This window comes from Limanda limanda, chromosome 17, assembly GCF_963576545.1.
Source record: "Limanda limanda chromosome 17, fLimLim1.1, whole genome shotgun sequence".
NCBI classification, from domain to species: Eukaryota; Metazoa; Chordata; class Actinopteri; order Pleuronectiformes; family Pleuronectidae; genus Limanda; species Limanda limanda.
In genome coordinates, this window is record NC_083652.1 from 11,444,245 (window position 1) to 11,461,762 (window position 17,518).

Genomic DNA, 17,518 nt, shown 5'->3' on the forward strand with positions numbered 1-17,518 from the left:
ATAAATCACATTTCTCCCTATTGGGTTTAGGCCATTTGTGCCAACACAGTGAGGGAAAATGTGCTGAGTGTGTTGGAATCGACTCGTGACTCTGCCTCAGCTGCAAGAGACCTGATGACACTTCTGACGTCTCAAGAATCTGATCCTTCTGTTCACTGCATGACAACTAATGCTCCACAAAGCTGGAAATCTGTTCGACTCTAAAATGTGAAGCGCGACTCAGAAACTCGCTGAACTCGCACAGTGTGTGTGACGCTAGACGCACAAAGTGTGTAGCTTCCCAGTCAGTCAGTAGATTAGACGTTTCCCTGCCCTGTAGGATAGTGATTTGAGTAACAGCTTCAAATATCCAGGGGTTGTGTTTTAGTGTAATTAGTATAATTTTAATGTAAAATTCATTTTAGTGAATGTTACTGGAATTAAAAATGTCACAACATCTTCACTTCTTTCTTAAGAGCTGAAGTGATTCTTACATTTTAATTTGTGGTTTTGTATCTTCTATAATTTAAAGCTGCCTCTAAATTCACCATCATCTTTCATTATCTTTTCACTTCATTTCATTTGTCACTTCCATGCAAGCACCTTCATATGTATTTGAATGATTCTTTGTATTAATGTTGTATATGTATTTGGTTTGGTTGCACACTTTGGTTCTTATAGCCCTAATGTAGTTGCAGAACTGGTCCTTAGGTTTAGTTTTAATTAGTTGGTTTCACCCGCTTCTGGTCAATTCACTCTTAAAAACAACTCATTGCTCAAAACTCATTCTTCTGCAGGAGAGGACCTGTACATACATGTAGCTGGAACTTAATTATCTGACCTGATCATTATAATGCTGTTTAATAAAAGGTATTAGTGGAAAGATTTATCACAAAACTAACAGTTTACATTCCAATCCAAACACTGTGCTGATAAGATCAGACTAAAGCAAGTCAGATATTTTCCCTTCAGTCTAAAATCAATGAATTCTATTAACTCTGAGTCTTGAACCTGGAGCAGAGCTGCCGGGGGACAGAGACACAAGAGGGACAGAGACGCCTGCACACACTGCTCGACACTTTGAGTTGAGTTGTTTGAATTTGTGTTAAAGACGAAATAAACTATGATAACACGTGATTGGTTTGTCTCTGGTTGTCCAGCTCAGCTCTGTCCACATGTCTCTGTCCACATGTCTCTTGTCTCTGAAGCCAGGGAGGGTTAATTGTCTAACATTGACACTGGGAGTTAGATGCACTGGAGTTTTTTCTTAATTGGTACGTCTACCCACCGGATACTAAAATACATGTTGTCCTCTTTCTAGTGGACGCAACTTCTACGAGTAGAAGAATGAAACGAGCATCTCGCCATCAACAAGCCGATCCATGGGACACAACGAGGAAGAGGAGGAGGAGGAGAGATCTTCCTCCTGTTGATTCACCCGCTGATCCATCTGAATCCACTCCGAGTCTATGAGAGACAGCAGTCCTCTTTATCTCAGCATGTTCCCACAGCCAGACTCAGCTCCCTCTTCTCCCTCTCCCTCCTCCTCCTCCTCCATCTTCCTCTTCCTCATCCGACGCTGGCAACATACACAGCAAACAAGTGGAAGTCGTATACTGTTATAAACCTGTCATCTGTAAAGAAGTTGCAATAGATGATTGTATAAAAGTTCTGTTTCGTGCATCAGACATTAAGAAAAGTTGTGTGTTTAGCTGTAGTGTTTGATGTATTCGTTGCATATCTCTTGTGTAGCTGATGTAGTTGTTGTTTCCTCACACACGAGAGCAGTATAAACACAATATACCAGAGGCTTTTAGTGAAAGTGTAGTGGCTGTAAAAAGATGCTGTCATGTGTAAATGTTTCCCTCTAATTATACAGTATGTCCACGTTCTGTAAATAGTATATATAGACAAAAGGTATATCTTAAAAACGATATAAATGACGTCTCCAGTTTATTTGGTGCTTTATCAGTATATGATTCTTCTTCCCTGTTGCTCCACAGATGTTTGACTGTGATAGTGAAAGTGATTACTGGGTAGTGGGTCTGTGTGTGTGCGTTGTGTTCAGTTCAGTTCAGTCCGAGTGTAGCTGCGGAATCATCAGTGTTAAAAAAAGACGACAAAACCAATAAAAAAACACTTTTAACTTCCACTCGACAAAAACCTTCAGTACTTCTCTCATCTGTGACTTGTGGGAGTTGGAGCTTGTGTCCACTTGTGTGCATGTGTGAGGAACTAAATGCTGCATGTGTGTGTGTGTCTGTGTGCATCTGAATCCAGGTTTTTTGACGGTCGATGGTTAATTTGTATTCTTTCTCACATCACGTGTTCAGTGCTTCTCGTCCACAGTTCTTGTTTCGTTTGTGTGTGTAAATATATGTCAATATGCAGATGTATTATTGCAATAAAAATAACACAGATGCACAAGAAACGACTCTTCCATCTTCTCGTCTCGTTCATTCATCCTGGATTTGGTGCACTCGGGGAATCTGAGCTCGATATCCACTCTCTCTCAGCTGTGTCTGATCTCCACCGGCACCGGGGGGGGGGGGGGGGGGGGGGGGCGGCTCGGCAGCTGCTAAGTGCTGCACCATGTTCACCAGCTCCTCTCCGGCTTTGTGTGTCTGTGGTGCGGTGCCAGTTGTGTGAAGTGGCTTTTTAGAGACATTTCACAGAAAGTAATTGCAGCTGAGAGCCAGGCCAATAGAGGGGGGGTGGGGGGGCATGAACTGTAAATAAAGATGGACGACACAACTCCTGTATTTGGAGTCTGTGCAATATGACAATAAAGGGGCGGAGCCGCGTAATCAAACTCCCACTGACACAAATACTCGACCAATCAGCTGTCAATCATCCAACATTTGTGTAACATCAAATAACTAATTAATACCAAACTTACAGGAACAATCATCAGATTCTTAAATGACAGAAACTATCTTTGAGAAAATTTTTCATCTTTGTTTCTGTGTGTTGTGCTGATGTTGAACAAAGGAAAGTTGTGAGCAGATGATTCTCTGTATTAAGAATCAGTGAATCACACAATCAACACACAGACAACTTCAAGTCTCCATCAAACACCATCAGCGTTTGTTTCGACTGTGGGAGGAAGACGGAGCTGCTCCACCTGAGATCTCCTCCACTAGAGACCCAGAGCTGCTGGTCTGAGTCTCTATGAACCTGGATCCTGGGTCTAGAACATCTGAGTCTCTGATCTCAGACGTGAAAGGTTCCAGAGTGGAATCAGATCATTATAGATGCAGACGTCTATATGTGACTAGTTTCTGTCTTTTTTACTCTTCTTGGCTTTTATGTGTATTTTAATCTATGTTTTTTTATCAGGACCCAGAGTCTGATAAGAAGATATATTTTACTTTATGTTTCTGAATGTAACTGAATGTTATTGTTTCTGAATGTAACCGAATGTTACTGAATGTAACTGAATGTTTCTGAATGTAACTAAATGTTACTGAATGTTTCTGAATGTTTCTGAATGTAACTGAATGTAACTGTTTCTGAATGTAACCGAATGTTTCTGAATGTTACTGCATGTTTCTGAATGTTATTGTTTCTGAATGTTTCTGAATGTTATTGTTACTGAATGTAACCAAATGTTACTGAATGTAACTGAATGTTTCTGATTGTAACTGAATGTTTCTGATTGTAACTGAATGTTTCTGAAAGTTTCTGCATGTAACTGAACGTTTCTGAATGTTTCTGAATGTTTCTGAATGTTACTGCATGTTTCTGAATGTTATTGTTTCTGAATGTTTCTGCATGTAACTGAATGTTTCTGAATGTTACTGCATGTTTCTGAATGTTACTGCATGTTTCTGAATGTTATTGTTTCTGAATGTTTCTGAATGTTATTGTTACTGAATGTAACCAAATGTTACTGAATGTAACTGAATGTTTCTGATTGTAACTGAATGTTTCTGATTGTAACTGAATGTTTCTGAATGTTTCTGAATGTTTCTGATTGTAACTGAATGTTTCTGATTGTAACTGAATGTTTCTGAATGTTTCTGAATGTTTCTGAACGTTTCTGAATGTTTCTGAATGTTTCTGAATGTTTCTGAATGTTTCTGAATGTTTCTGAATGTTTCTGATTGTAACTGAATGTTTCTGAATGTTTCTGCATGTTTCTGAATGTTATTGTTTCTATATGTTTCTAAATGTATCTAAATGTTTCTATATGTTTCTGAATGTTTCTGAATGTTTCTGATGAAAACAAACGGTCCCTTTAATGCTCGGTGATTATGCAAACCCCCCCCCCCCCTGTCTGGGCGGGACAGTACCCCCTCTGGCCGCTGGAGGCCGCTGCAGAGCCCGGTGGTGAATCATCCAAGCGGCGGCTCCGCGGCTCCTGACCCGCATTCACCCGCACTGTACCGGCAGGGGAGGAGCACCGAGCCCCGGGAGCAGACCCACAGAACCCTCCGGCCCCCGGCTCCATGGCTCAGCGGACGGTCCCCGGCGGCTCCCCGGGACCCGCTCACCTGACAGCGGACTGAGGAGAGGCCGGACCCGGACCCGGAGGAGGAAGCAGCGCCGCCGCGGATCAGACGGTAAAACCTCCGGACTCCGCTCGGGTCCTGCGCGTCGGTTCCGCTGGGTGTCCCGGATCCGGTCCCGCGGCTGCACGGGACCGGACCCGGTTCTGATCGGATCGTGTTTACGGTGTAAAACCGGGTCTTTCTCCGCGGGGGGGAGGGAGGGAGGGAGGGAAGGGAAGGGGAGGGGGGGGGGGGGGGTCTGCTGGCCGGGGGACGGCGGTGCAAGGTGAGCGGTGTCCTCACGTCAACCCGGCGGCCCTACAGGTGACCGGGGCCCGGGAGCCCCCCCACCCCCAGTCCCGGTGCAGCCCGACCCCCCCGGCCATGTGCTCCCGCGGATCCAAAGTGCACGAGCAAAGTTGGAGCTATAGGACGAGCGAGTGCAATCAGAGAGAGACGTGCACGCGCGGGACTCGGTGCCCTACATGTAGATCTGACCCTAACCCGGGGGGGGGGCACCGGGCTTTGTGCACGGCTGCTCACGGGCTGCGTGTGCATGTACAGTATGTGTGGAACCTCCCAGTGTGAGATTTACTGCGCAGTCATTGTTCACATTCCTGTGCTGTGACGTGTCCAAGTGGGTCTGACTGGGAACCAGTGGGTCCTGCAGACTGGGTGCGTGCGTGTTGCTGGGGCAGAACGTGCGCACCCACCTATAGACAGAGGCGTGGTGTGGGTCTGTGTGTGTGTGTGTGTGGAGAGGTTCAGGTAACTGTCCCTGTTCATTCCAATCAGGTGTGAGGCGTGAGGTTCAAGAGGTCAGAGCAGGGGTCAGAGGTCAGGGTGAGATATAAGAGGTATAATCTGATCTGTGAAGTTGAACCTGAGGTCGCCTCACGCGTCGTCATGTGGAAGAGACGAAGCACTTCCCACAGGACGCCACTTCTGATTTCTGATTTTGTCTTATTATTGTAAATCTTTAAACGTATAGTCAAGAAATCTGTCGTGCGTGTGACGTGTTTCAGATCAACACATCCAGAGAAAACATGTAAACAAGGCTGAGTGTGAAGCTGGAGTCACTGTGAATTAAAAGGTTTGGGAGCTCGGCCTGAATTTAAAGTAGTTTGAGATCTCCTGGGTTCCAGCTGTTGAGCGTGAGATATAAGAAGTAAAACAGGACAGTGAAGGTTCATCAGCCGCCAAGGTGTCGAGCTTCCACGTGAGCTGACACTTCTCCTCCACGCTGCCATCGATTAGCTGAACACGTCCAGAGGGAAACTGTCACGTAAACACAGCTGAGACAGGAAGTGGAATCCCAGCGACAGGATGAGATCTCCTGGTTGCCCTGGTAACCCAGTTCATCATCCCGCTCGCCAGGTCAGGAGCATTTTATTAGTTTCCAGCTCCTTCCCAAAGGTTGAGTGTTTGTCTGTGGGAGTGGGCGGGGGGGGGTTGTGTGTGTGTGTGTGTGCATTGTTCTCTTCAGACAGCGTTAGAAGCCAGGGCACAACACAGAGATCCTCTTAAAACACATTTATTAATAAATTGTGTGAAGCCGAGTAAAACGGTAAAACTGAAATGAATCTTCCTCTTGAAGAAAATTATCTGAAAACGATGCTGCGGTGAATCCAAGTAAAAATATATATGTATGTCCGTGTAAATGTATACGTGTGCAATGCATACAAAGCCATAATCTCCGCCAGCAGCCAGACGTGACCTCTTTTGACGTCTATATCCCTAACGCCACCCCCCCCCCCCCCCCCTCACTCCCACAGCTCGCTGCTGGGAGGCAGTGCCCTGGTTTCCCGAGGTAGGCTGAGGCTTAATGTATAGAGCGAGGGGAGGGGTGAGGGGGAGAGACAGCCCCACCCCCCCTCTCTCTCTCTCTCTCCTTCCTCAGTCTGAGGGAAACGGGTTACATAACATACATAATAGGGCGTATGGCGTCGGCCCCCGAGGTCCCACGGCCGGCTGACGTCACACGGAGCGAGACAGAGAAGGGGGAGGGGCTTAGACTCACACATGTATGTGCATGCAGCTGGTTCTGAGGAGAATTAACCCCTTCAACGTGCCGTCACAGGGGGAGTGATGGGTCGCCCACAAGCGTCCAAAACCCCCGGTGACTGAATCCACAGAGAGAGAGAGAGAGAGGGAAGGAGAGAGAGAGAGGGAGGGAGGAAACCAGTTAGAGCTCAGCAGCTTCCACGTCTAATAATCTATATAACACATTTATATCATCTAAGTTGCACTAAACCGTTAAGCTGCTGATTATTTCACCATTGATTTTCTGACCAACAGTCCAATAACCTATAATTAGGTATTTTAGTACAAAGGTGTTTTAGGTGCTTCGTTATAAATCACAAAAACAATTTATTGGAGAATAAAGGAAGGAGCAGATATTCAGAATCCTGCAGATTCTATAAAGCAACTTAACTGGTTGATTGATTAATCAACTCCACACCTTCTATCTGTCAACACTCTAATTGATTCAATGCTACATTTAAGTTCATAATGGAAAAATAGAAAAGAGAGTTTTTGCCATTACAATGTTTTTATACAGTTTGATAAAACATTTTGCAGCTTTCTAAACCAGGGATTGTTTTGTTTTGATTATTTTGATTACACCGTGTCGGACTGACTGATTGATGCGGATCTCAGCAGTTTGTCTACAAATTAAAAACACATTTGTTTATTATTTTGCTGCAATACTTCATATCGAGCTGAATTACGGAGCTTTTATTTTGAAAAGCTGTGAACTTGGGTCTGCAGATTGTGTCGGTTGTTTAACAGAAAAACTTCAGTTTCATTTAAAGAAAAACAGTGACTGTAAAATCTTCAGTGCAGATGAACGAGGTTGGATGAACACAAAGTCAATTCAGATACTTCACTGATATAGTACACAGTGTACAATGTGAGTACAAAGTGTACTATGTGTACTCAAGGGTGTGGTGCATGGATTTCAACTGGGAGTTGTCTCAAGTAAAACTGTTTCCCACTCACTAGAATGAGGATGGTGATGATGATGATGATGATGATGATGATGATGATGAGCCCAACATTTGTACCGTGGGCCCTTGATGTTTTGAGCACTGATGGAGATGACCCCCCCCCCCCCTTCGCTGCGTAGCCAAGATGGCGGGTGGTGAGGGCGAGTAGCGTCCATTTCTGTCCACACAACCTTGTGTCTGTTATGACGACAACATGCGAGTACTCACAGTTCACTGCATGTTGAAGTACTTCTTCAGATGTGAGTATGGAAGTACACGGTCCTGTACTACTGGGTTAGGGTCCAATCCACCACAGGAAGTGAAATTATATGGTGAAGATGGCTGCATACCATTTAGTTCTGCTGGTTTAGGGCCTTTACATTGAACATGGTGGGTCAGTGGATCAGTGGGAGGACGTCCAGGAGACATCAGGTCCTCACAGGACAGACATGTATCACCAGTCACATGTGTGATTCTACTACTAAATATCTGCATCTACACTCAGGCTTCAACTGGAGAGTTTTATTCATTTTCATTTTCCTCCTACGTTCTCTTCTTCTCTCTGCCGGAGGAAACGTGCACGACTGCACTGAAATGCTCATTTCAGGGAATTTGCTTTTTTTGTCAGTTTCCAAATTTGCACAAGCTGCCTCTGAAATTAAAGAAGAGGCGTTAATTAGCGGCTGCACCAATCTGCCCACATCACCGTCGGTGGAGTTCTCTGCCAAATTGAAAGCGTGCGTGCTGATTAAAAGGCGAAGTCAGTAAACCTGCTCTGGTTCGTCCGTGGGGTCGATTCTCATCCAATTAGCAGAATACTCACATCCAGCTGCAAAAGAAAACAGCTCAAATTCATAATGTCAAACAAAATCAAAATGGCTCTTCAAATGTAAAGGACGCTGTAAATAGCATTTAAAGTTCTAGCACTTTAAATTAGATCTTTGTAATTGAGTTAGGATTAGATGCATTAGACTGAGACGCCGCTGGCGGGGGGGGTGAAGTGGTTAAACTCACACAGCTCCTCTGGAGGAGGGAGGTTGTTCTCCCTGTGCCTCCCACACTCCTCCATGCAGGTACATGGTTCTCTGTCCTTCCGTCCATCTGTCTCCTCCTAGGTTGTCTCAGCATGTGAGACAATACGTCTTCATCACTCTCAGTGTGTCCACTCTCTTTGTCCTCTCGGTACTTTAGCTGTAACTCATCTAACTGCGTCTCAGCCTTTAAGAAACACTCTGTCCTCTGGGAAGCAGCGATGCTGAGGACAACTGTGGGGGGGGGGGTAGACCTGCAGCAAGTGACTCAGAGGACAGACAGTAGATTCTTTACCAGCTGTACATACTCACACAGGAGTATTTTATCATAACAGTATAACATGTTGTGAGCGGGAATGTGCATAATTAACGTTTTAACCAACAACAAGTATATTGAGCGATTAACAGTTTCACAGTAAAAACCGACGGGTCAAATAGACGGTGCCGGCCGCTTCAGTTTAATTAATTAGGTAATAAATGGGAAACACTGATTTCTTCATTGTATTTGGAATAAACCAACATGAGGACATATTACAACCTGGAGGATTCATTGTTCTGCCTTTAACTTTCTCAACGGATCGAACAGGAATAAACTATAATGTAGTTTGAAATAGATTATGTGTGTTAATGTTTTGCACTTGTGGCACTACTGTACCGGCTTATCTGTGTCTCGTCATACTAACAAAATGATATATCTTTGGATTTTGGACTCTTGTTCGGACAAAAGAAGACATTTGAAGACATTGACCTAGTCTGTTGTAAACTGTTTAGAAACAAAGACACAGAGGAGCCGAGGCTGTTAGAGCGGGAGGCGTCCCCACCTGGTGGATGAACACAACGTGTACACAACGCCCGACTGACTACAACATCAATCATGCAGCAATATAAAACATAGTTCTTAAACACACATACAGGATTACAGAAGAGCCTCAGGGTTCCTGCGTGGTACCAGCTTCTCTGGAATGTCCTGTTCCTTTCCTGTGTTTAATGCAGCCGCTATTCAATTATTGTCGAACACATGCGTCTCCCACGCAGAGAATGAAACATGCATCGGTCCATCAAGGACAGTTCTCCTTCCATCTGGCAGGAAATAACTTATAAATGTATTAAATCAGGGTTGAGAGTCACCAAATCTCCTGACATGTCCTTTTAGGGCCGTGACGTGCTGCTGGAATTGCTTTTCAGTCTCAGTATCATAACATGTTGTGTCTTATGTGTGATTAAGAGGAAGATGCAGTAAAACCAGGATGATTAAGAGTTGGAGTCGTGCGTAGGAACGAGTTTATGTACGTTTCTTCACTTTTTTTTAGTGCAAATGCAATTTGTTTATGGATCAAGCGAACATATGGAGGGATTCCAGTGTAGCCACAGAAAAACAATAAGTGCTTAGCTCACATTCTTCCAGGAAAGAGGACAAAGTGGAACAGTCTCTGCTTGAGAAGGGAGCAGGAAGGTTTCCTGCCCCAGAGGCGAGACTCGGGTCTGTCTGCGAAGCCGGAACGATTCCTGTTTTACACTAGCTATTGTTCAAGTTTATTCTTTTCAGCCTCAGGATGATTTGTAGTTTTATTGATTCTAATTTGTTCTGCCACTGTTTCATAATGATGACTTTCACTCCCCAGAAATAACAATCAAGGTCTCTAAGGTGTTTTACGCTGTTATTTCACTTTAGATCTCTTTCTCTCACTCTCCTCTCTTCAGTGTGCTATTAAAACATCCATAAAGTGTCCCTGTCCTCTCGTCCTAGCTCCGCCTGTAGGTGTGTGTTGTAGGTGTGTGTGTGTGATGACAGTTTACCTTCTCCCAATGACCCCCACCAGCACTTCATCAGCCACACCACAGTATTCATCAATTCATCAAATCAAGAGAGATTTTCATGTTACCGAGCCTCACGTTGCTGCATTTTCAAAATAAACCAATAAAAAACACTTAAGGAAAGTCTTTGTAGAGTGTAGTTTAATAGTGTAATAAAAATATATATAACCTTATCAATACAGGATGTGTTTGAGTGAATCTGGAGGCTCTCGACAGAATAATGGCGCCCACTGTCCATTTTAATTCATTTGGAATCATGTGTCTGGCAAATCTAATATTCAATCTATTTTAGCTCTGTAGGGAAATACCTGCCTCTTTAGCTGCTTAGTGCTCGACTGTGTTCCCCAGCTGTTTGGTGCTGGGGGGGGGGGGGGGGAGGGAGTGTTCACTTGGTTTATTGGAGCTCGGGGTCGATGAGAGTATGAGAGTTGATGTGAGGAAGTCCACCTCCTTCCTGGGCCACATGGACCTTGAAGGCCAAACCCAAACGAGACGGTCCATTACCATGAGCGGAGTCATCAACTCGTCCCGCCCTTATTGCTGTTGCCTAGCAACAGAGCTGAAGTTGGCCATGATGAGAAAGTCTGAAGGCCCCATTGGCCGTTCAGTCGAGTTGAAGCGTGGAACTGGAGCGTCCATTACCTCTCTGAGCTGCTCACTAAAGTGCAATGAGTCCTGTTCAGAAGAAAATCCAGTGTTATTAATTTGATTCCTGAATATCTTGTTATTGTATTGAAGTGATGCTGTGTTAGGCTCCTCCCTCGTCCCCGGCGCCGCTGCTGTGAAGTCTCTCTCACTTCCAGCAGCTTCCCTCAGGAGCCTTGTATTGTGTTAGCGGATAAAAGAGGAAGACAAAAAAAAAACTGCTTCAGTGAGATGAGAGAAAGACTTCATAACAATCTCCCACCCTCCAGGGAGGATTCTCTCTCTCACATGTCCTCTGTGCACCGTGCAACACACACACCCCCCCACACACACACGTACTCTGTGCACACACACATGTACTCTGTGCAGTACACACACATGTACTCTGTCCTACGGAGAAAGGAACCAAGGCGTCGGGAGTGGCCACAACAGGAAGTGGTCCAGGGATACATTAAGAGGACGGACTCCCTGCTCAGAATGAACCGCAGCCGAGAGGTCGAGCCCTTTGCTGCTCCCCTCGGGGGGGGTGGGGGGGGGGTACAGAAAAGCTCACGCAGTGACTTTAAAAAGAATATTTTTCTGGCATCGTGCTGTTCTGAACATCTGAGCGAGATGGGGCAGATGGGGGGGGGGGAGACGGGACGCTGCCGAGGGAATCAAGATCAGGAGAGACAGAAGGAGGCTGAAGTAAAGGGAGGCGCAGTAAAGGTCATGTCCCCCCCCCCACTCCTCCTGGAAGCCTCCGACAGAGAGGACCTGCACTGAGCTCCGTCTGATGAATTTCATCAGCTGCGTATTAGCATCGCTCTTATTGTTTTTCTTTATTTTTCTGATCAGATACGAGTTATTGAGCCGGGAGCACATGGAGGTGGGGGGGCAGTCTGAGGCTTCTAGGGTCAGAGTTCGGAAAAGAAAGGAAATGTCACAGAGGCCGAGCAGTCTGCTAGTCCAACCATATTTAAATCCTCCAAATCTATCAAGTTAAACGCGTTAAAATCATATGCAAACTTCATATAGACGCCAAGAGGCAAATAAATGTTGACTCCGTTATGTCTGTGATTTCTTTCGGCTAAAGGATAAATCAGTCGGGCTCTTCTTACCACAGCAGACGTCTTAGTGCTGCTGATGTCTTAACATATCAACATATCACGACTTGTATATAATATCATTCCATAAAAAGCCCCAAACCCTGAAACTATTAAATTCATAGTGGATAATAGAGATAACAAGATAACTGACTATCAAATGGAATCTGTGCCTGATGAGTGAATTAAAGGAGGATTTCTTATCTGATGAGTTTGTGATTATCTTTCTCATTTCAAATCATTTCCCAGTTTCTGACGTCACACAGTTTATGTTAATTTGCAAAGAATAGAACAGGCTTAATTGTCTCAGTCTGAGGTCAGAGAAGTGACTAAGTAGTTAGTCCAGACTATCAGGTGGAACCCACACACAGTCAGAGTGAAGGTCGGACTCGGGTCAGCACCAGGTTTGTTTAGTCCTGGTGGAGGATTCACCAGCGGCTTCACTCACAGCCACCAGTTCACCGGCTGCTGGATTAACTGGTTCTGGGTTTTTCATTAATCTCACTAGTTCCAGGCCAGCAGCCGATATTCCACTGGAAGACGGAAACTCCACCTGGAATCAGAACCATGTGATCTGACTTGAGGCTCAAGTTGACCCTCTTATAAACAGTCTGGACATTCAGACCCCCCCCCCCTCCCCTTTCATTTAAACTAAATCAGCTTATCAAGGACACACACACACTGTCCCATATGTTGTGCAGCTTCACATTATTTAACAGTCAGTGTTTCATTGGACTCGATGCTCAGAGTCACAGGAGAAACCAACAAGGCTGCAAATAGCAACAAAGCCGAATCTCTGGAAGTGATTTCAAACTGGAAGTGCTGGTTTCCCCTGGTGATTGTCAAACTGGTAATGAGGCAGAATCAATAAGGAGCCAACAGGTCGGTACCATTCAGACTTCAGTGAGTCTCACCTCTGAACTCGAAGGTGTAATCCTGCCTCCGAGCGCCGAGGGAACAGTTTGATTTGATTTGATTTGACTTTACATTACAGCAAATTGTATATTTCTCGTCTAGATCGTCTGAAACAGTTTGAACCGAACAGACGACCTGGTAGCGGCTAAAGCTAACGGCGGCTGAAGCTAACGCCTGCTAAAGCTAACGTCTGTGACAACCATGATTACACAAACACCTTAAGTTAGATTTTTTCTGCCATGTCTGAAATAAAACTCATTCCATAACCTCAGCGTTGTTTGAAATACATCACGTGAAACCTGAGTTCTCTAACGTTTACAAATTATTTTAATTTCTCAGCGTCTGAAGCCGATAGAGACACGAATTTAAAGTATTCGGACGAATCACAAAGTATTTCATCAGCATCATGTTGTTAAATGATGACGTCAAATAAGAAAACATGATCAAATATATTCATTGATGAAAAGAGTCAAATGTCATATTTTCACACAAGATGTTTTCTTCTGTTTCCTTCCAGAGTTCCTTGTTCCCTTGAAGACGTGCCGCTGTCCGATGGTCGTGTGGGAGAAGGAGGCCGGACTCTGTGGTCACAGCAGCAGGTTGGTTCACCTCCTCAAACCCCCCCCCCCCCCGCCCGCTCCAGAGCAGTGGAAGTTAACGCACAGATGGTTTTCAATCAAAGCTCCTGGTATTCACTCGGCTCCTCCCGTGACTTTCTGAATCTTATTCGGCTGTAAAATTGTTTTGAGATGACGGTAATTTACATAATTATGAATAAGTGCTGGAACCATGCTAAATTATGCTAATTGAAAAATCTGCAGAGGTGACATGTACAGTGACTCACAAGTTGTGTCGAAGAAAGAAGAAACTGGGGGCTGAGTAGAGAAACGCACACAGACACACACTAATTGAAAAATCTCAGCGGTGTCATCTGATGCAGCTTCGGTTTGTTTACCTGCTGCACATCTGTGACCCGGTCGCTGGCAGACTGTGGATTCCAGAGAGCGGAAGTGAAATCAGCAGTTTGTGAGTGAGTGAGATGATTGTGTGGAGCCTGCAGGGCGCCGCCGCTACACAACCACAAGGTGAGAGAAGAGAGAGAGTCTCCACAGACGAGCAGCTCCAGGCTTCTGCCTCAGGAAGTTCTCCTCGTGAGGCTTTAATTAGAAAAGGCAGACGTGCATTGACATGAGCTTATTAGACCCTTTCCCATGTTTTGACACATTTTTTTCCAACAAGAATTCGTACACTGTGTATCGGAGCATAAGTAACTTGCTCAAACCCTCATGTTCCTGCCGACTGTGGTGAATACTGATTTGTGTCAAACGCATCAAACCAGAAGCTGAAGTTTCCTTCTGATCACGGTAGTCAGAAAATACATATTTTTAGTTTTGGTTTTTGTAGAAAATCTTCCTGAATAAACTGAGGAGTTAGAGGGAAACAAAACCCCCAAAAGATTTATATCAAGAATGTGCGTAAATAGGCTCAAGCATAAATACTGTGCATTACTTCTTATGTAACTGAGTGTATTTGTGTTATTCATGTGAAACACACAACAAATCCTTTATTGACCTGTGAAGCTGGATTAGGCAACAATGACCCTTTTAAAACACAAAGTGTCAAGTCACCTCGACCCCTGCTACACTCTGAGTACATCACAGCAGTTCTGTTACTTGAACCTGTGGACATGAGCAGCAGCTTGTCTCCCTAACCCAACACAACACAACACAACACAACACAACTACAACCAAGTAGCTTCATCAAACTCACTTCTTAGACTGTATTTCTGGAGAAAGGATCCCAACTCTGGGATGTGTGCACTTACTTTTATTTGTATATTTAAGAAAAGTATAGTTTAAACTTAACATACCTATATGTTTTAACATTTAGACCTTAACAATAAAAAAGTTATCATTGTTATCGAGTTTAGGATCAAGCATCGTTGTAAAAGTATCACTTTAGCACCGTTATCGACAGAAACCCCAAAGCTGTCTGGAAGATACAACAAAAGTTATATCAAGATTTAATTAATAAATATCAATAATTATCACGACAAAAAGTCACATGATTATTTATTAGCAGATTTTTCCTCCTGAATGAAGGTTTTGGTTTTAAACTCTTCCTTATGGGCATTATTTAAATGTTTGTAATTCTCTCCATGTGCAGAGTTCATCACTGTTGTTTACTTTTCTTCTTCACACCTGTAATGTTTAATCTAGTAAAATAATCGGCTCATTCATTCGATCTCTGCAGCAGAAGAACTCTCACGGGTTCCCCAGGTCTTAAATTAGCAGTGCAGAAGAAGTGTGTGAGTGTGTGTTGACTGTAAAGTGCTGCCCCCCCCTGCTGTGAGAGAAATGCACGGACAATAGATCATCCTTGTATGGCGTTATTACCCCCCCCGCTGGGTGAATGTGGAGAAAGCCGTGGGACTCTGAGATCTGTGCTGTCGACGCCCTGACCTGATGCAACATGACAGGACGTATTGTGACGTGAGGGAAGACGTGATTGGATTTGAAATAACTTCATGTCTCACGCAGCCCAAATCATCTCCACACTCGTCAGTTCCCTGGATGCTCAGACGCTCCAACACATGTTCAGGACTCGCTTCCAGGCCGAGTTCACATCGTCCTGATTCCCTCACATGCGACGTCTGAGCTGAGAAGCTGCAGCTGCACCACATGGTGTGATGCTTCTATCTGGAGGACAGGGTCGGGCAAGAGTTTAAGAACCAGGCTTTTATTTATTTAAGCCACTTCAGTAAAGTGCATAACCTTCAATTGTACAATGATATGTGGGAAATATCCAAAGTAAAATAGATAAAATAAAACTGGTTGAGCTTTCCTGCAGCAAGAAGAAGAAATTGAATGTTAATGTGAACGATAAACACATCAGAATCAGATCAGAATTCTTTTATTTGCCAACTATGTTTGCACATACAGGAAATTGCCTTGGTCTCAGCTAGTCAGGTGCAGCTCATAGAACCAATAAAGAAGGAAACCAGCAAACTCTTCAATGTTGAAGATGCACTGAACATAAAACAACAATATATAACAAAATAGAATAAAAAAAAAAATAGAATAAAATAGAATAAAAAATATACATTAACAGAGTTATGGGCACGTGCGGTGCTAAGGTGCAGACATTTAAATAAAGGTTTTGATAAAAAGAATATTCCTGATCTACCGAATCCAACGTGTTTTATTTTCAAATTTTCTATTAATTTAGGATCAGATAATTAACGGTAAACACTGGATTTCATTTCTCGATCAGCTGAGACATGGAGCGAACCACCATGAGAGTTCAGCGAGTTCACCAGTTGTCTTCCATGGTTTGATCATATCGCAGCAGTTATGTCATCACACGTTGCAGTTTTACTTAAACAGTTTGCTTGAGTGTGAAGTTCGTGTTGTGGAGTTTTTGTGGGATCTAAAAAAAAAAACCCTGAAACCCTCAGTTCATGGTGAGTTCACGTCACTCATCCGAAAGTGTTTCTGGGCCAGTGGGCGTTCAACCCTCTCAGAGCCACGAACATGTGCTGTAGGATGCAACCCCCCCCCACCCCCCCCTCGGCCTAAATTATACAGTCTTCTAAATGTTGCATAAATGATTTTGGTCGTTGGTCGTCCATGAACACACGCGAGTACACGAGCGACCCAAAGGCAGAAAATGCATTAACCTACATAACAGCGGCGGTGAGTTGTCATGAGCAGTTTAGTTTGAATCTACTTTTCATTTAAACTGTTTGTTTTACTTCAGTTATGAGACACTCCAAAAAAAAAAAAAGATCTGCATACATTTGGCTCTAAGCCACAAAAGCTGTTAAAGGTTATGGAATATGATTTACCGCTGATAAAAATAAACCCTGGCTCCCTAATGGCCGTGCTAATTACCTAGACACTGAGGGGTTTGTCCATCTCCAGGCAAAGCGCTCGACCCCCCCCCCCCCCCCCACGGCCTCGTGCACTGTCCAATTATTCCCACAGCTCGTAGAGCATCCTGCAGTCAGACGCTCTGCAGCCGATTCACCCGTCGTCCAGCAGCGTGGAGCCGACTGAGCTGGAGACGGACTCAGAGATGTCTTCCTCCTCCGCTGATCCACCAGCTCACGGCGTTAGCAGCCACGGCCTAATGGCCTCTCTAATGCAGACGCTTCCTGTCCAGCCCAATCCTTCCTCTGCTTGCCTCCTCCAGTCTGGCTGTACATGCATTATCACATCCTGAATCCATATGCAAAGGTCCGAGGTGGTTTACTGTAGACGAGTCTCAGAGATCACACTCACGCCTCTTTAACCTGAAGTTAGCGGCTTTAAATGCGTTTTTTTTAAATGCTGGTAAAGGCTCCTGTCAAATCGCTTGTAGAGGAGTTAACATTTAGATTTTTGAATTTTTCTGAGCTTTAAGATTAAGATTTTTGCTTAGATCACTGCACGTTGAAATAGTTTTGACCTTGGTTCTCTCAGTCACAGGTAATTTAAACAACAGCTCGGTGAATATGGAGCTGCAGAGGTGTTTGTCTCTATCCCGTGCGACAGCGACTCCTCATCTCAGGGACATTTCAATGTAAC

At 44.3% G+C, this 17,518-nt stretch overlaps 1 protein-coding gene across 1 annotated transcript in view; it reads left to right on the forward strand.

The window, feature by feature from the left end:
• Nucleotides 1–4,370: 4,370 nt before the first annotated feature.
• Nucleotides 4,371–17,518, forward strand: part of LOC133023357 (thyroid hormone receptor alpha) — a 60,423-nt gene continuing 47,275 nt past the window's right edge. The window contains exons 1-2 of the mRNA XM_061090380.1: nucleotides 4,371–4,544; nucleotides 13,468–13,549. The gene's annotated coding sequence lies outside the window, so the exon portion shown is untranslated. The remainder of the gene's footprint in view (nucleotides 4,545–13,467; nucleotides 13,550–17,518) is intronic.